The sequence below is a fragment of the Ursus arctos genome, unplaced genomic scaffold (assembly GCF_023065955.2).
Source record: "Ursus arctos isolate Adak ecotype North America unplaced genomic scaffold, UrsArc2.0 scaffold_6, whole genome shotgun sequence".
Classification (NCBI taxonomy): Eukaryota; Metazoa; Chordata; class Mammalia; order Carnivora; family Ursidae; genus Ursus; species Ursus arctos.
The window spans coordinates 68010564-68030240 of NW_026623078.1; the positions used below are offsets into that span (position 1 = coordinate 68010564).

Consider the following 19677-nt stretch of genomic DNA (forward strand, 5'->3'; position numbering starts at 1 on the left):
AGAGGAAAAAGAATTTTTTCCTCCCCTAGACCTTCAAACACAAATATTTTTATCCACTCATTATATCATTAAAATGAGTTCAAAGGACAACCTTGATAAATCTTAGATATAAATACTGTGAACTGAAGTTCATGGGTACACGTGTTTAGAGTGTAAGTGTAACCAGGAAGCACAGAGGAGTTAGCTTTTTACCGCATGCGACGTGACCAATGGTGAAAGAGAGACGGGGGAGTTTGTCTTCCAAGAGGTATCCCTAAAAAGCAGTATAACAGAAAAGAGAGAGAGAGAGAGAGAGAGAGAAAGTTACAAGATAGGAGATGCGATTGATTTGCACATTAATACTTAACAAATTTTACATGACAAACCCAACTCATTATACTTGGAGGTTCACTGTCACTTCTGTCACTGGAACCTCTGGATCGGTCAGGGTGGATGAAGAAGTGAACATGCCCGGAAGAGCTGATTAAACAGGCTTCGTGATACCACCGTCTAGACAGACAGTGCCATTTTGCACGCGTGTCAGCAACATGTGAGAGTACTGGTGCCCCTACCGCTTTGCCAGCAGAATATATCATCATTCCAAGTAACTTTTACCACTCCGAGAAGTAAAAAATTAATTTGAATTTCATTTTGGTGAGGTTGAAGTTCTTTCTATAGTGTAGGGATGTTTTGTATCTTTTGGGGGGGCTATTTTCTGCTACATGGGTTTTGCCCACGGGTTTCGGTCACTTTTCATTTGATGTCTAAGAGTTCTGTACCTGGGGCGCCTGGGTGGCGCAGTCGTTAAGTGTCTGCCTTCGGCTCAGGGCGTGATCCCGGCGTTATGGGATCGAGCCCCACACCAGGCTCCTCCGCTGTGAGCCTGCTTCTTCCTCTCCCACTCCCCCTGCTTGTGTTCTCTCTCTCACTGGCTGTCTCTATCTCTGTCAAATAAATAAATAAAATCTTTAAAAAAAAAAAAAAGAGTTCTGTACCTATTAGCGATGTGAGTTCTTAATCTGCAATAGATGCTGCAAATACCGTGTCTTCCATTTTGTAATTTGTCTTTCGACTTTGCTTATAGAGCTTTGTACCATGCAACTTCCTTTAATTTTGCTTTTGTTTTTATCTAGTTGAATTCATGATTCTTTCCTTTTATTTTATCTGAATTTTTAGACATATTTAGAAAGCATTTCCTTACAGGTTAAAAAAAATCTACCTACTTTTAGTTTTCTTTTAGTACTTGCGTGGCTTCTATTTAATAATTAGGTTCTTTCTTGTAATTAGGTTTCTCGTCCATTTGTTCTTTTCTGTATTCTCTCTGTGCGTAGGTGGAGTTAGGGATACAGTGCTATCTCTTTCTTTCTGAGGAGTTGTCTAGTTGTCCCAACATAACTTTGGTCCCAGTGCCTGGAGATGGAACTTTATCTTACATCACATTTCCATATGTACTTGTACTTCCTAGTCTGTTCCGTCGACTGATGTGTCTATTCACGAGCCAGTGCAACACTTTTGTACTTATAATAGCTTTCTGATATATTTGACTCTCTGGTAGAGATTTCTGCCTCCCTCATTCCTTAAATGGCTCCTCTTGTTCAGTGTTTCCCTGGCTATTTTTTTCAGGCTTATTTTTTCATGTGACTTTTCATAGGAACTTATCTCATTTTAAGATTAAATCTCTTTGTTTTTTTTTTTTATGGAGGCTTTATGATTAACTTATGGAAATTTGACATCTTTATAATATTGAGGCATACTATTCAAGAACAAGGGATGTCTGTCCATTTGATGAAGTTCATAAGTCTTTTAAAAGTATTTTGACATTTTTCTCATGTAGATTTTGCACATTTCATGTAAGTTTCTTTCTAAATGTTTTCTCTTTTTTTATTGCTATTGTAATTGGAATTCCCTCTTCTATTATTTTTGCGTATATGAAGGACATTGATTTATATGTTAATTTTATATCTTGCTATCTTTCAGATTTTTAACATTGTAGGTGTTTTCATGTTGATTCTCTAGAGGCACTGAGTTTTTAATTTTTTAAGGATTAGGATTTTCTTTTCTAAAGGCTCCCTTTTCAGGGCACCTGGATGGCTCAGTCAGTTAAGTGGCCTTCAGCTCAGGTCATGATCCCAGAGTCCATGATCCCAGAGTCTCTGGATTGAGCCCCAAGTCAGGGTCCCTGCTCAGTGGGGAGTCTGCTTCTCCCTCTCCCTCTGCCACTCCCCCTGCTCCTTCTCTCTCTCTCTCTCTTGCTCACTCTGTCAAATAAAGAAATAAAATATTTTTTTAAAAAAGAAAATAAATGATGAAATTGAGAATAAGAGCAAGAAAGATTATTAAAATGGCTAAGTGGATTTGACAAGAAAAGGGAGGCTTTATTCTTTTTATTTTTTTTAAAGATTTTATTTATTTATTTCAGAGAGAGAGCGAGAGTGCATGAGAGAGCGGGGAGGAGCAAAGGGTAAAGAACAAGCACACTCCCGATAAGCACAGAGCCTGGTGCCCCTTGGGGCTCGATCTCACCACCCTGAGATCATGATCTGAGCCAAAATCAAGAGTCAGACTCTTAACCAACTGAGCCACCGAGGCGCCCCCTCATCTTTTTATTTTCTTAAACATAACTTACTGTGTTCTTATTAATTTCACTGCCTAAAGTCTTTGCAGATCTGGTTCTATTGTCTGTTTGTTTCTTTTCTACTACCTGTTGCTCATGGTCTCTTATTTTCCTTATGTATCATGAGATTTTTTAAAATTACGCATTCATATTCTTTGGAACTTGATCTATGGAATTATTTGAGGCCTGTGTTTAAAGTGAGTTCCTCCAGAGAGGCTCAAGTTTGTTTCTGCTAGATGTTTAGGGATAATATCAACAAGTGACCAATTCAAAATAATTCTTAGCCTTGAGGCTTTTTAATTCCTTGGACAGTGTGAATTCAGGGCACAAACCTGGATGACTATCTTTGGGCTATAGTTTCTCAGAGAATCTCTTTCCCCACCCATTCACTCAGTTCCAAGGTTTAAAAAACAAAAAACACACTTTACTATCTGCTTCTCAGAGTAGGTTTACTTCGGAATCTCCCTTTCATTGATGGTGCCGCCATTTAGATTCCCAGCTGTATGTGGGAGTCACCTAGAATTCCCCCTTGGGGGACCCTGGTCTTGAGCTTGAGAGGCTATAAAAATAGATTAGTCTCCAGGGGTTGGTAGATGCCCTGGGACAAAAGCATACTTAAGTGCTTGTTCACCTCTGGATTCTTGCCTTTTAATTTTTGGCTTCTAAGGATTTTTTTTTTTTTTAACTTTCTTGCTAGCTTAAAAATGTATTTTAATAGATCTTATTTAAATATAGATCTTTTGTTTTTTTCAATGGAAAAGTTGTTAAGAGTACCCAGGCTGTCCTACCTCCACCAGACTTGGAGGTCTAAGGTGATTTTTTAAAACATCAAATACATTTTAAGTTAATTAAGATGTAGGTATCTATTTATAAACATGGAAAGATAGTAATGTTACCATCAGTGAAAAGAAAGAGTTACAAAATTGTAAAAAGTATGAGCTCATCTTAAAATATTCTCAGATATTCTTAGATACAGAGGAAAGAGTTGTTTTTTTTTTTTTTTTTAAGAATTTATTTACTCATTTGACAGAGAGAGCACAAGCAGCAGGCAGAGCGAGAGGGAGAAACAGACTCCCCACTGAACAGGGAGCCCAATATGGGACTCAATCCCAAAGCCCTGAGGTTATGACCTGAGCCAAAAGCAGATGCTGAACGGACTGGGCTGCCCCCAGGGGAAAAAGTTTTAAGTAGTGGCTCTTAATGGTAGCTATTTCAAGCAGGTTGAATTTTAGGAGATTCTTTTCTCTCTTCTTTTTTTATAGTTTTCCATAAGGACCATGAATTATTTGGCTAAAAATATTAAAAAAACTATTTAAATTTTACATAAATCTGAACTGAAACATTTCGATACTAAACAGGAATGGTGTTAAGTTTTTTTCCATAGCCATTTGAGTTTTTTACAATTTATCAGATATACACTTGTGTTTATGCTGGTTTTCACCCCTCTGGGCAAAATCCTTTGGGTGTAGCTATTTGGTATCTAGGTGCTATTTGGAGAGATATTGGTATCTAGGAGCAATAGACTTTCCCCAAAATGAGGCTATCAGTACAAAGGGAGGAGGTGAGGGTGGTTTGTCTTCACTGGAATCTTGCCAAAGTTTGAGGGTAGTTTGAAGAGTTGAAATGACTTAGATGATGTCTTCCCTGAAAGCAGAACATAGAGGAGATAATCCCCCAAATGCTTTCCAGCAGATGATTCTTTTATTTTGTATGAGTGTTCCCTGGCTGAAATGATTTCTCATTTTCCCCCCCACTACCTCATTTAACTAATTCCAGATGAAGAACCTTACATCTTTCAACTCTTTTAGGGTCTGTATTGTTAATGGATCTTTCTAGAATTGATTTGAAAGTATATAGACAGAAATTTATTATGGAAATCAGTAGGTCATCAGCTCCAAAGACACTGTAAAGGGCCCTTTTCTAGGCAAATATGCAAGAAAATGCCACTCCAACAAGATCAACTTTGCATAAAAGCAGCTGCTGTAATACAATGAAAAAGTTTGGGGGGAAAAAAAGGAATACACTTGAGACTCCAGGAAAATTCCACTTGCATGCATCATATAATTAGAAAAAAAGGGAAAGACTGTGTAAGGCCATCCAAGTCAATTTTTGTCTTTCAGTTCAGCCCCGCAGACGTGGTGATGACCAACAGTCACATTGATTATGAAGTTCAAACATATGAAGTATATTCAGAATTTTTAAAGGGAACTACTTTTCTGAGACCTGCTTCATGTTTACTGGAATTTCACACCTTCATTTACAGAATTTTTGCTTCCTCTAGATGTGGCTGGGTTTAATTACTACAGCTCTCGCAGTGTTACAAATGAATATAAATTGTACCCCAGGAGCAAATCGACCCTGCTACATCTACTTATTTCAAAGGTTAGACGGATACATTTATTGTGGTCATTGATTTGAAACCTCTTAGATGAGGATGCATTTTTGCCCTGTGTAGTAAGAACATATTTTGAAATCTTGTTCAGTTCTATCATCACAGGCAGTCAAAAATTACTCCATTATCACAAGCGTTGACAGATCAGACTTGGCAAGTTCCCTTCACAGGAGGTTTAGAATGAGCTGAAGGTTTGTGAGTATTTCTCTCCCCAGTTTAAGATCGGGTCTCTGTGCCAGATATGTCCCCTAGGCAAGGAATATATGTAACCCTTTATGGTCTCGGATTCTTCTCTGGGTTTCTAAACGGAAGTGTTTTGTGGTGTTTGAGAATTCAAGCCAATTAATTATGCAGTGAGTTGAACCCCATCCTGGAGAGGTAGTTCTTTCTGGGAATCTGCCATGGCCTATAAGAAACCTCTTTCCTATTTAATTTTTTTATGCCTCCATGAATTTTTCCATGTGGATGATACTATGTGCTCTTTCTATAACAATAGCTTTGTGGCGAGGATCATGAGTAACTGTTTATTTCGAGAAGATTTGAAAGCAAAACGACTATCCCATAAAATTCTTCTTCTTATCATTGTCAAAAACAAGATTTTTCAGATAAGGGAAGAAAATGAGAAAGACAGATCTAGATGCTTGAATGATCTTGGTAGTTAAACCCGACCCTATCACTCTTGTGTTTAGAATTGCCCTTCTCACGCAGAGTAAAAATCCAAAGTCTTTGCCTGTGGGCTTTATACTATGTGAACCCAGTGACCTCTCTGATCTCCTCTCTCAGCCACGCCCATCTTGCTTACTCCTCTTCGACCTCAGAGGCCTCCTGGCAGTTCCTCCATTCTCTGAGGCTTTGCAGTGTAGGTTCTCTCTACCTGCCTCCAGCTAGTGGCACCACTGGCTCCCTGCTCAGATGCCCTCTCCTGGGACTCATCTGTGACCTCTCCATCTAAAAGAGCAGATTTTGTCCATTTCCATCCCCATCTTATTCTTCCTAGGACTTACCAATGACATTATGTTATATATTCATTGGTTTATGTGTTTTCTGTCTCTCCCCATCATGAGTAAGTTCTGAGAAGCAGGAACTTCTTTTCTTTCCTGTGTATCCCCAGTACCTAGAATATTGCCCGGAGGGTCACAAGTGATGAATAAGTATTTACTGATTGAATGGATACATAAATCAGTGGATGGTTCCTGAGGCTTTGGTCACCTGCCCTCTTAGTCAGACTGTCACCATGTGCTGTACATATGGATTTAGGTGGTTTCAAACGGATGACAGTCATATGCGAAGAATTGAGGAGGCATAATTGATGAATTTCATTCAATTCAATGTTACAAATACTTATCAAGCCCCAATTATGAGGAAGGCCCTATGTTGGAGTTGATATTAGCACATCTGCTTCTCTGTAGAAGCCTTGTAATTGATAGTTTTTACGCAGGAAGAACCAAAGCAGAAAGACTTCCTCAACCAGTTGGGACCCTGCTTCTGATTCCTGTTGAAATAAACTTACACTGACAAGCCTTTTTTGAATCCCTACTATAAGCAAGGCGCTAAGCTGTTGATTCTCCCACTGATGTGTTTCACAGTGGCATTAGTCTCTGAGGTTCAAATAATGGCAAATCTAATACTCAGGAAAAAGAATTTGGCCCAGCACCACAGCTTAAGATTCTAGACTTTTGCAGAACTGTATTACACTGAGAGCAGTACAAATATTAAAGCTATTAGAGTCCTGCTCCCACACTGGTCATTGATGTGCATTTGTGACCAAGACAAAAGCACATATGACCAATGACAAAAAGTACATATTACAAATTAGTAACAAAGTATATTTTTCTCCTTAATGTCTGAGCATGTATGACGAATTTTTGTTGCAAATACTTACATAGGTTATCCCTGGTGTATTCTAGCTATATAATTCCCTAAGAGTAAATTTTAAATGCACACATGTATATTAAGATCTCATTGTACAAAAGGCTGGAATAACAAGTAGAAGATGCGAAGCGGTATCTGGGGCAGTTAATATCAGTAACGGTGGGGAACTGACTGGGTGCCTGACACTGCTTACGGCTTTAATGACTTAATTAGATTGGATGGATTAATTCATTTAATAGTCACAATATATCCATGAGTTAGGTACGCTTACTGTTCCCATTTTACAAATTAGGAAATGGGAATGAAGAGGTTCAGTAACTTATGCAAGGTTACTAGCGATGCCAGAACTCTGCCACAATCCATGCTCTTTGATATTGCTCTATTTTATTGCCTCCCAGAAGCACACCTTCTGCCTGGGCAGGTAAGAAAGAAGTATGTTACATACCAACCAGAGTGGACAGCCGTAGACAAGCTCTCTCAAAGTAATACAGGATTTTTTTTTTTTTCAAAAGTAGACAATAATTACTGTAAGAGTTCAAAGGAGGGAAAGGTGAGTTCTGCCTGGGGTGGAGTTGACTAAAAGCCAGAAATGGCTTCTTCATTGCAACAGCAATGCTAAAAGCAAGAAATTAGGGAGCAGTGTCTTCAAAATTTTGAAGGAAATTTCCTCCTAAGTGAAAATGCTATGCATAACCAAACTCGTAATGAAATTTGAAAGTAAATACATACAAAGTCTCAAAAATGTATCTCCCCTCCATGCACCTATCTTATGATGCCACTAGAGAATGTCCCTCTTTAAAACAATGGAGTGAAATTAGATCTAGGAAGATGTGCAAAATTGAAAACAAGGATATCCAGCACAGGAGAGAAAGAACAAGAACCCCCAGAATAATAACTGTGGTTCCGGTGGAGAGGGCAGCCATTCAGATTAGAGTAGCATGACTCAAGAGACAAGCTGGCATCACCATGCCTGCTGCGGTTGGAACGTCTTCTCAACCAGAGAAAACTCCTGGAGGATGTAGTCCACCAAAACAAGAAAATAGTATACTAAGAAAGAGGAAGACATGATTTCCAGGAAATAGGGAAGCCAATCTTGGAGAAAGACAGAGGGAATTCCAAGTAGCAAAGCAAAGGCCAGGATGACGCTGAGACTGGTCTAAAGAGAAATCTGCCCGGAGAAGGAGGAATGTTTAATTTTTTATTTTATTTTATTTTTTACCAAATGTAAGGCTTTACAGAACACTGGACTCAGACGTTATTGGAAGTGGTTGGAAAGATCAGCAAAAAGAAAATGAAGCAGATGAATAAACAAGGTAATTATTAACTCCAGAAAAAACTAAAAGTAAAAAGGGAAAATAACAATGCATTATGATGCTTTTATATGAATAATATTTGCAAAGCATATGCATGGAAACAGTGAAGAAAAACCGTAATCTAATCATACTGGGAAGATAGAAGAGAAGAGAGGATAGAAGCCGAAAAGACTACATCCTCTTCTGCCATAAAAGAAAACCTATAGGTGATGTTTAAAATTAATTAATATATAGATAGCAGTACATGCATTTCATTTAGAAACAGAAAGATTTGAAATTGTCAGAAAAAACCTAAATAAGTCAAAAGTGGCTTGTTCTTCTGGAGAACAAGACTGTATTTTAAAATAAACTATTAGTATTATTTGCATTTTTAAGATACATGTATGAATTACTTTAATAAGATAATTTTAAAAAATTAAAATTGTCCATTTGAGTTTTCTCAAATGTTTGGTATCCGAAAGACTCTCAATAAAGGCTTTTCTTATTATTAGGGTATAATTATTATTGGAAAGAGTCTTGGCTCATTGTCCGCTGATACTTTATCTAGTAATATCGGCCACTGACTCTTTGTGGGGATTTGGACAGGCGATTTGATTCAGCGGACCTCAGTTTCTTCATTTGTAAAGAGGAGGGTTAGCACACATGTATAAGCCCTTGGCCTGCACCAACCCTGTTATGCCATGAATAGAACCTTTTATGCAACACGCATACACTGACAGGGTGCTGTCACCCATGAGAACCTTGGCTGCTTTTAAAGTCCTGACTTTGATCTGAGCCGAGAAGATGAGGAATGTCTTAATCACTGGTTCGGGTACATGAAAGGCAACGGTGAGGAGATGGGGGGACTCCCGCCCCACAAAGGACGGAATAAGACAGTATGATTTTAACCTCTGGGATGATTCTTGCCTTGCAGAGCCATTGTATTAAACAGGATGATGTTCCTGCATGTACACCGTAAAGTGAAAACCCTGTGTGAGCGCAGGAGGGATCCCCAGTATTATTTGGAAAAGGATCAATGCACTCAGGAAAAAGCTCTGGTCTAGGAGTTAAGGCATTGACTTCTACTGTTGACTTTGCTATTAATCCTCTAGGGAAGGTTGGACAACCTCTCTCATGTCCTTCGTCTCAGCTTCAGGGTTGGTCAGATGAAGATTGACTCAGTTGGAGTTCTTTGGTTAGCAGAAAAAGAAAACAAATTTAGAAAAAAGGGGGTAGCTCACACAGAACCGAGACAAAAGCTTTGGGAAGTACAGAAGCCAGAGATGTTCTGGAGTTCTGTGGCGATACGCAAAAAATGGAACAACAATATGGCGGAAGCACAACCCAATCTGAAGGGCTGCCATTAGCCACACTTGAGTAGGGACCTAGCAGCCCTCCGCTGATGTAGGCTGTCTTACTCCATTCCTCTTGGGCTGCTGTAACAAAATGCCATAGACTGGGCAGTTTATAAGCAACAGAAATCTATTTGTCACAATTCTGGAGGCTGGAAGTCTGAGCTAAGGGTGCCAGCATGGTCGGGTGGGGACCCTCTTTCTGATCCGACTTCTTATTGTGTCCTGACCTGGTGGAATAGGCTAGGGATCTCTCTAGAGCATCTTTTATAAGAGCACAAATCCCCTTCCTGAGGGTTCTGGCCTCATGATTTAAGCAACTTTTAAAGGCCCCATCTCCTAATACCACTACCTTTGGGGGCTAGGATTTCAACATATGAATTTTGGGAAGACATAGCATGAGGGTTAATTCTACAGTTGTGGGATCAAAGGGAGATCTGGGATAGTGGTCCCAGGAAGGGGGTGGTGAAGAGGACATTCAGGCGTGTGGGGAGATGGTTATTGACCTCATGCTATGGAAATATTTCAGTATTTCAACAACAGGTACAGCTGTATTGGTGAGTTTCTGCAGGATGTTAGAACTATGTCTAGGTCTATTGATTGTCACTTCAGGCCTCGTTGCTGGGATGATTTGAGATAAAAATTTAGTAAACACTTCTTTTCTGCCTTTGAGTCCCACCACTTTATACTCACATTTGAGGGATAGAGTATCTAGTTGGCCTAGTTCAGGGTTTATGCCCATGCTTAGCTAGGGGAGAAGGGAGAACTCCGAGCGACAGCTCACTGCAACTACATCCAATGGAGTAGAAGCAATTTCCCAAAAACAACTCAGAGCTCAGTTACTCCAGGGTGAGATACAAAGTATTTAACAGCTGGTATGGCAGGGAATCCGTCAATTAGAAGGTACATCAGCCCTTGACTATGGGGCAGGGCCCTGAAGTTTCCCTGCTGTGCTGGGGGTTAACCCTTGGTTACCAGCTGTGCAAGATCATGACAAACACTGAGAGTCTCAGGAGCAGGGATGGGATGTCAGCATGGAAAGGGGGAACATGGAAGCAGGGGCTCGGGCCATGGTTATGGCTCACAGGTATGGCACTAGCGCCTGTCTACTGGCTGAGTCTGAACACTGTGTCAACAAAAGAAGTGGGGAATGGATGCTAGGCTGAGGAAAAATCATAGCTGGCTGTTGCCAGGGGGGTTGGAGAAGAACTGCAAATAACTCGTGAAGCTGGAAACTGGTTTTCTACACAGTGCATGAGGAAATGGACAGTGGTATTTTTGGTTTTCACAGTGACTAGGAGAAGGGGAGAGTGCTCCTGGAAACTGGTGATGGAGTCAGAAATAATAGATGTCCCACAATGTCTGGGTCAGTCATGCTGTCCTATCCGAAATGCCAATAGCACCTCTGTTGAGAAACATTGCAAGGAGAATTCTCTGGAAGGGGCTGCTAAAGAGAGTACAACCATATGCAATGGGCAGAAAAGGGACAGTCCTAGTTTGGGTGATATAGGTACCATTTATCATCATGATGGATTAGGTCCATAAACACATCTGTCATTTAATGCACAAGACCATCCCCTGAGATACTAACAACTCCCTTCTTACACACAAGGAGTTAGGCTCAGAGAAGCAAACTAACTTCACCAAAGTGACACAAGAAAGAAACAGAGTGCCTTCAATTCAAGTTGGAGTCCAACCTTGTAAGGTTCCAGGGGATTGACTGGAGAAGGGAAGCAGGGTGTGTGGGGGGGAGGTCCTTCAAGACAAACAAGATCACAGTCATGTCGAACTCAGGATGAGAGTCTAAGAAGAGTGGCTGAGTCCTGAAATCACTGACTGTGGGAAGCTGACATTTTTGGGTATCTTTGAGAAGGTCCCAGATGTTCACACGTTCATTCTGATACAATTTTTTTTCTAGATGTGGGGGGCGGAGACCATTAATGGAGTCTTCCAGTCATTTCTATGATTCAGTTCTCAGTACTCTCCCAGACTCTAAGGGCTGACCTCAAGATAAATGTTGAATAAACACTCCCTTGAAGGGGCTGGGAATTTACACACAACTGTAACATAATGGACAACTGATTAAAACCAGCCATTCCGATTCAACGTTAACTGAAGTTTATTTACATCGAAAGTGCAATGCCAGAAGTCAAAAGTTAAAAAGATGAAGGCAGGATGAGCTAGAATTTTAAGAAATAACATTCTGTGCGGTTACAAAATCAATATACATTATTGTATAGGGTTTTTAGCAAATAGTATGCTTCTCTATTTGCTGTATATGGATTTTTGTGCACATATTTCACATTTAAAAATCACCTGGGAGTTCCTCATTTCTAATTTTCTATAGTTTCATCATAAATACTGCCTCCCCCCCCACCTAAAACTTTGAGCTAATATGCCACTACCTTCTGCAGAGGAATTACAGGAAAAGCTGAGCTTATACTAGTCACCCAAATCTTGGTAAAAATGAAAGACTGAGTAGTTTTTTTTTTTTAAATAGAAATACCATGCAATCCAGTAATTCCACCACTGGGTATTTACTCAAGGAAAAGAAAAATATGAATTCAAAAAGATATATGCACCCCTATGAGTATTGCAGCATTATTTACAATAGGCAAGATATGGAAGCAAACTAAGTGTCCATCAGTACATGAATGGATAAAGGAGGTGTGGCACACACACACACACACACCCACACACACACACACACCGGAATATTACCACAAAAAGAATGAGATCTTGCTATTGTGACAATATGGTTGGAACTAGAGGATATTATGCTAAATGAAATAAGTCAGACAGAGAAAGACAAATGTCATGATTTCACTTATATGTGGAAATAAAAATAAAACAAACAAAGCAGAAACAGACCCGCAAATACAGAGAACAAGTTGGTGATTGCCACAAGGGAGAGGGAGGAGGGATGGGCAAAATGGGTGAAGGGGAATAGGAGGTACCGGCTTCCAGTTAGGGAATGAATAAGTCCAGGGGATAAGAGGTCCAGCATAGGGACTATAGTCAGTGGTACTGTAATAGTGCTGCATGGTGACCGGTGGTAGCTACACTCATGGTGAGCACAGCAGACATACAGGGTTGTCAAATCACTATGTTGTACACCTGAAACTGACGTAACACTGTGTGTCATTTCTACTTAAATTTTAAAAAGAGATTTGTTAGTGAAAAGGGGGAACAGGGTATGATGGAAGTATGTAGGCACTTGCAGGGGGAGGTGGGGCAGAGGAACAACCAAAGTGGTGGTTATTTCAAAGAATAAATACTGCATTTCAGGAATTCTGGTCTCTGCCCTTCAATCTAGGTAGAGGGGTCTCTTTCCAGTTCCCGCCCTCTCTCAGACCTCCAGGCGAGGCCACCAGGTGGCGCTCGCACCCTTGCAGTAGTCTTCGCGGAGGGCTTGGACTAAGCCTGTCTCCTTAAAAATCGTGCTGGCTGCCCGACCCCAGAAAATTTTGTTCTGTGAAAAGCAATTGCAAAAGGGCGCCGAGCTTGGTCCCCGCCCTGTGGCAGAGCTGAGGCCAATTTGAAAAGGGACCAGTGGAGGCAGAGCCTCGGTGGGGGCTGGAGCGGGCCCTTTGCACTCCAACAGCAGGGACGTTCAGAGCGTTTCCAAGTAGATGAATCCGCACGCAACATCGGGGAAAGCGGAGTTGGTGGCTAACAATGGTTGGGACGGTTAGAACGTCCAATGGACCCCCTTTAAAGATTTCAAAAGCCCTTCTTTCTGTATTCTCAGCTGGGCATGTGGGAAGCAGGTTAAGAGGACCACTTGCCCTTTCTCTTCGGTCCATCACCCCCCTTTAGCGGTTTTCCAACGTGAGAAATCATTTTCTTGCAAAAATGAGTTGTTGCTAAATTTCTGTCGTTTCTGTAACCCCTCCCCAACATTCGTGCTCACAAAAGCTGGATTGCAAAGAACGCCGCCGAGGATTCGTGCCCGGTTCAAAAAGGGGTTAACGACGATGACTTTCTAAGGGGGCCCAGAGGGTGACAGCGCAGCCCTCGTTCCTCGAGACCTGGCGCGAGGTCTGGCGCATCTCGTGGGCTTCACATCTCAGGGTAGAGACTCTCGGTTAGGTGGCCGGCATGGGTCAGAACCACCAGGGTGTTTGATAAATGCAGAGTCCTTGGCCTCAGCCCAGACCTGTTGAAACAGGATTTTTGCGAGTGGGAAATCTGCAGTTCAGGAAGTCCAACCCCTGGCCACTGCCAGCATTCGTTCTTTTAAGCCCACAAAAATATCCATTTCAACACCCTCAAATGGTTCTCCTGCACATTAAAATTTGAGCATCGCCGCTTTGGCGTTTCGCAGCGCTCGTTCGGACAAGGAAGCGAGAAGAGGGGAGGAAGCGTACCCCTTCGCCGGGCGTGCGCGCTCCCAAGCGCGAGGTCCTTGACGCGGGAAGGCAAGTCGAGTCTTGGGAACGGGGAAGTGGGCACCTAGTACCTGAGTCCTGGAGGGCGCCAGACGTCGCAAAACGACCGCAGGGCCGGACTCAGCGGCCCCACACGAGCCGCGGGCGGAGCGACGGGGCAAAGGCGGCTCTTTCTGGACTCAAGACAGCCGACTGCGGCGCGCACCTGGGGTGACCGCCAGGTCTGGGGACGCGCGGGGGCGGCGCGGGGGCGGGCTCCTCGCAGGACCTCTTGCGCGGCGGGGGTGGGGAGAGGAGGAGGAGATAAGGGGGGGGCGTTTGAGACTTAGGCCTGCCTCCCACCTCCCCAACCTCCGCCTCCGCGGCCACCTTCTGCTCTATAATTGGCCCCCGGCTGGCCTTCCTTTCCTCTTATCTGATCCTGGGCGCCTGGCAGGAGGGAAGCGCTGGGGAGGAGGCAGCTCCAGGCTGCACACAGTGGGAGCTGGAGTGTGAGAAGGAGAGGGAGAGGAGAGGCTAATTAAAAGGGGCACAGCGCGGGAAGCGAGCGACAGCCGTGCGCCGCCAAGAACCAACTCGCGACGAACTTGCAACCTACCTAGGCATCGAGAGGTCCCCATCTTGGGCTAGAACTTTCCCCTGCACAGGTGGGTTCCAGTCTTTATCTGCCCTACTTCGGGTCGGCTTTGAAAAATCTATTCGTGAGGAAGGAAAAGTGGAGAGGGCGAGCCACCTGCAGACGCAATGCAATTCTGTGGACCTTCTCTACGCGCGCGCCCAGGATGGCCCGGGGACCTCCGGGGTGGGATGGGACGGTGCACCCAGATGCCTCCTCGCGGGGGTCGCTGGGCAGGGAGTTTGGAGGTATTACGTGATGAGAATGCAAAGACAGCGACAATGCCTTGTGTTGCTCCCGGGAACTTTGCCCTGTACTTGGGTGCTGTGAGCGCGCGGCGGGAAGAAGAGGGTTTGGCTTCGAGACTGTGGCAATTCCAGCATTTCCAAGTAGAAGGGGCTTAGTAAAGGAGACAATCTGGTGAGAAAGGGGCTCAGGAATTTGTCTTGGAGGGCTGTATATAAATAGCACGCTATTTTTATTTAGATTGTATTTGGGGGCGTTTGGAAGAGCAGTCGATGGCGGTCATGGGAGACAAATTTCACCCAGCCACCCCTTGGTGCGGCCACAGATCAGCGCTGGGGTCAGGCGCTAGACGCAAAGAGGAGCAACCAGACAGAGCTCGTTGATGGAGGACGTTGGCGGTAGCAGCCCTTCTGTGTCTCTGCTCCAGAAACCCGATGCTTCACGCGTTTTGCTTTGGTTTCTGGACGCAGGAGGTTGCGGTTTTGAGATGCACCAGCGGGCTGTGGTTTTGGAGGGTCCTCTCCGCCCTGGCTTTTCCACCCCTAATCTCTTCCAGTTTTATTCTTTTGCACCCCATGCCTGCTTCAAGCCTCCTGTTAGGCACGCAGCGCCTGAGCACAGATGCTGCCCGTGGAGCTGGGCTTTGGCATGCAGTGCGCACAGGAAAGACAGGGTTAGGGAAGGGCCGAGAGAAACCGGCGTGGAGCCCAGGAGTGGCCTATGTCCTCGGCGAGCGCCAGGACGCCGCCTGCGAGTCCTGAACCACGGGCACTCCAATGTTGGCACTGGGTTCTTGGGGCCTCTGCGTAAAGCCTGCCCTGTGGCACTCGAGCTCAGGGTTGACTAGAGGTCATCCCTTCTGCTTAGGTACAGGCTTAGGACTTGTCTTTAGGGGAAATACCCAAACGGAGATTGTGTGCAGCTCTCACAGGGGCTAAGATTCCCCGCCCCCCCCCCCCCAAAATTGCTTCTAGAGCTGCCACCGAAGGCCCATTTCCTCTGGAAGGTTTGGACTCCTTTTTGGAAGTTTTGGAAAGTCTGCTGGGTAGCAGCTGAAGGGGATGGGAGGGGGAGGAACAAAGAAATATGAGATGAGACTTTGGTGGCTCTGTAGGGAGCAGAAATGCAAACTTTTCCTGAAATTCCCCTCTAAAGACTTAGGGGCTTCTTGCAGACAAAGGGCCTAGGAGGGCACTTGATAAAGAGGTCTGTGTTCAAATCCTTAAGCACACAGGCTTAAGCTGGGTGCAATTGGAAAATTGGTGTTCTGTTTCTGATAAGGTGGTCCAGTCCTGCACACAGAGAACCCATGGGGAAATTTGGAAGGAGTAAATGAATAAGTGAGTGAATGTAAGAAGAGCATTTGGGTTTTTGCTTGTTCCGAAAGAGCAACTTGGATGGATTTCCTCTGAATCTGGCCCTAACGGCTTGGTTACTATAAGTAGACTTCAGGATTTTTTTTTTTAACAGCTTTATTGAGGTATAATTCATATACTATTCAAGAATACAATACTTGTTTTTATATTCATAGACTATATTCACAAAGTTGTGTAGTCATAGTACGAGCAATTTTAGAACATTTTTATCATTCCAAAAAGAAATTCCATACTTAATTAGCAGAAACTTCCCATTTCTCCCCAATCTGACCTCCCACCCCACCTCCTCTCCTGGCAACCACTAATCTATATTTTGTTGACATTTCGTATAAATGGAGGCGTCCAATATGTGTGTGGTCCTGTGTGAGGGGCTTCTTTCACCCAGCCAAATGTTCTCAAGGTTTGTCCATGGTGTACAAGATACTCAGTCACTAAACACTACGCATCTCCTCCTTCTGCCTGGAGAGCCTGGTGCCAGGACAGACCTGAATCTCCACTGCAGCCCTGGCCTCCTGGGGGTCCCTTTGAAAGGACAGGAGGCACACTGGTGAGGCCTCTCAGTAATTCCCTGGGAAGGATTTCTTGGAACACATCAGAATTCCTGAAACAATTTTGGTCAGGTCCCAGGCTTCAGGATTGATGGGAGGAGCCCTTTGGCCCTTTTCCTGCTGCTAACGGTCCAGCTGAGGATTTCAGAGAACTCGTGGGGCCTTCCATGCGGCTCTTGACTTTCTGAATCAGCCAGGGCTGTCTTAAGAATGGGCTGAACAGGGGTGCCTGGGTGGCTCATTCGATGAAGCTTCTCCCTTTGGCTCAGGTCATGAGCTCAGGGTCCTGGGATCAAGCCCCCTTGTCTGGTTCCCTGCTCAGTGGGGAGTGTGCTTCTCCCTCTCCCTCTGCTCTACCCCCAACCACTCGTGCTCTCCCTTTCTAATAAATAAATAAAATCTTAGGAATAAAAAAAAAGAGGGGGCTGAGCAAAGTGGTGTGACTTAAGGGGCACTGGGTCAAGCCCTAGCCTACAAAAAGCCTCCTTGGGGTGTGTGCCCTTTGGCTCTTAAATACTTCCTAATATCACCAAGTAAAACACAGAGAGCCTTTGCCTGTTTTAAGCTGAAATTTTAGCAGTTATGTGACTCCAGAGCCACATTTGCTGTCATTTTTATCCAAAGTCAGCCAAATGACTGCTGTTTTCCTGGCCTGCCGAGTATAACCTAAGATTCCTTTCAAGGACAAGGGCCTTCCTGAATTACAGCAGTCCGAGGTGGTATTGTTTGAGGCCCACTGAGCTAACACATTATCTGGGATTATGACAGTTTGTATAGAACAAGGTCGTTGGCAAGTGACACACTGGATGGTCCCTGGGGGAGCAGAGGAGACAGCAAGGGTGGGGGGTGGAGAACAGGAAAGCTTAAAGGAAAATGACAAAAACAAACTTCCTCCATGGCAGATTTGCCCTTGATAGGGTTGGATGTCAGGAAAACTGTCTCGTCCTGCGCCTTCTAGAAACAAACACAAAGTGGCAGGGATCCAGTTACTCTTCTATGTACAGTAAGCCTTGGGTGAAGACCAACCTCATCCTGTTATGGTGGGGGTGGTGAGAGCGTGTGTGTGTGTGTGTGTGTGTGTGTGTGTGTGTGTGTGTGAGAAGTGCTGGCATTTTTTTTTTTTCTCGAGTACCTATTGAATACCTGCCTTTTTCTCTTTCAGAAACACATTTAGGTCCCTTGAATACTTGGAGAAGTAAATATTTTTCTTCCTTTAGAGATCAGATCACTGAGCTTCTGGGATATAAACTACTTGCCTGGGGTCACAAAACCAGCCTGTGACAGATACACGATTAAGAAAAGTCTGTATAAGATTTGAATCCCACTGGGTACATTCTCCATCAGCTTCTTTGATGGGAGTGGGGGAGGGGTGTGGGACCAACATGGATGCTGTCAGCTGAGGCCCTAGAATCTAGTAGCTAGCTGAAACGGGGTGAAAAACACGAAGATATGGGTGAAATCTAAACTTGCTCCTTTTGTGCCCCTGTCCATGTTTCTTAACCTCTTTGAGCTTTAGTTTGCTCATCTAGAGAACAGGATAACAGTAGCCACTCTGAAGGGTTAAGAGTGACTAGAAATGGCTATGGGCAGTTCTGAGAGCAGAGTGTCTACATCAGGACTTAGAGGCTAGACTTCCCGTTTCTTCGAGGTGATTTTTAAAAAATATTTTATTTATTTGAGAGAGAGAGAGAGCACAAGTAGGGTGAGGGGCAGGAGAAGCAGACTCCCCACTGAGCAAGGAGCCTGATGCTGGGCTCAAACCTGGGATTCAGAATCATGACCTGAGGGGAAGGTAGACGCTTAACCAGCTGAGCCACCAAGCCACCCAGCTCACCACCCCCACCCCCCGCAAGGTGATTTTTAAATTTATGTTCTTGACAAACTTTTCCTGCAACAGGCCTTTGTTGGAGCTACCCTGGCAGGTGTCTTGAACTTTCAATTTTAGGGAGCAGTGCTTGGTCTCTTTCCTTGCAGAAATTACCTGGATTGTTTATGAAAATTGATCCAGAGGGAGACTGGGCTTTGCTGAGTTCATCAAGTGTCTTAGGCTGTGTCTATAACTGGGAGCACTCAGGGGATGCCTTCTAGGATAAGTACCTGTTCCTGGATGGCTTTCTATCTGGTTTTATACACAGACTGGCATCTACACTGAAATGAATTGAAATCTAAAAATGGTGTTTCACTGTAGGTTTTCTATTCATCTATTCTTCCTCTAGCTCCCCGACCTGCCTCCTGCCATGTCCCAAAACTGTGCTAAGCATTCAAAATACAGTGGGGAACAATATACTTTGGCAGATAGAAATGCAAATAGCCAATTACAGTACAGTGCCACGTGCTATACAATGGAATAGAAAGATTACTACCATAGTAACTACAGGGGGAGCAGCTGGTCCAGACTTGGAAGATCAGGGAAGACTTCCTAAGGGATGGGATAGCTATGCTGAGATGGCCAGCTACTCTTTAGACTGCTTATAATATAGAGTTTAGTTAAAAACAATGCCCCATCTCTTTGACCAAGGAGCTATGTCAGTCCTTAAAAAAAGAAAGAGAACAAAGAATAAGCCAGGTAATGGATCATTCCTGAATCAAGGAGCTGTCACTCTAATTTGCCATGCTTTGGGGATGGCTGTGCTTTCTGGCCTGTAGAATTTACAGCACCTAGTTTAAGATGGAGCAGCTGCATTTCTGAGGCCAATTTGCAGTCAAGTCCCTTGCAGTTAATCTACATAGGGTCTTTGTATGAATTAGAGAAAGGTGGTCTCTCGGAGCATAGCCATGCCATCGGAAGGAGAAAATAATGCCTTCTCCTCTGAATAACCCAGCTTTGCATACAACTCAGATTGGAGAGTGTCTGCCCATTTCAGGCATCACTTGCTCTTGGTCAAATGCAAATCGTGTAGTGCATCAACACCCAATGATCATTCAATCATTGATTATTCAATCAATGTTTACTCATGACCTATTATGCACTTTGGACCTTTTTGATTATGGGTTAAACT

General features: G+C 43.6%; 1 protein-coding gene across 12 annotated transcripts in view; it reads left to right on the forward strand.

Moving 5' to 3' along the window:
- Positions 1 to 12307: 12307 nt before the first annotated feature.
- COL14A1 (collagen type XIV alpha 1 chain) overlaps positions 12308 to 19677 on the forward strand; it is a 209472-nt gene continuing 202102 nt past the window's right edge. For 4 of the 12 annotated variants that reach the window (XM_048212549.2, XM_044382622.3, XM_048212552.2 and 1 more), the window contains exon 1: positions 12308 to 14113. The gene's annotated coding sequence lies outside the window, so the exon portion shown is untranslated. Of the gene's footprint in view, positions 14540 to 19677 lie in introns of all 12 variants that reach the window. The other 8 variants (XM_048212548.2, XM_044382620.3, XM_048212551.2 and 5 more) reach the window with 5 other exon arrangements.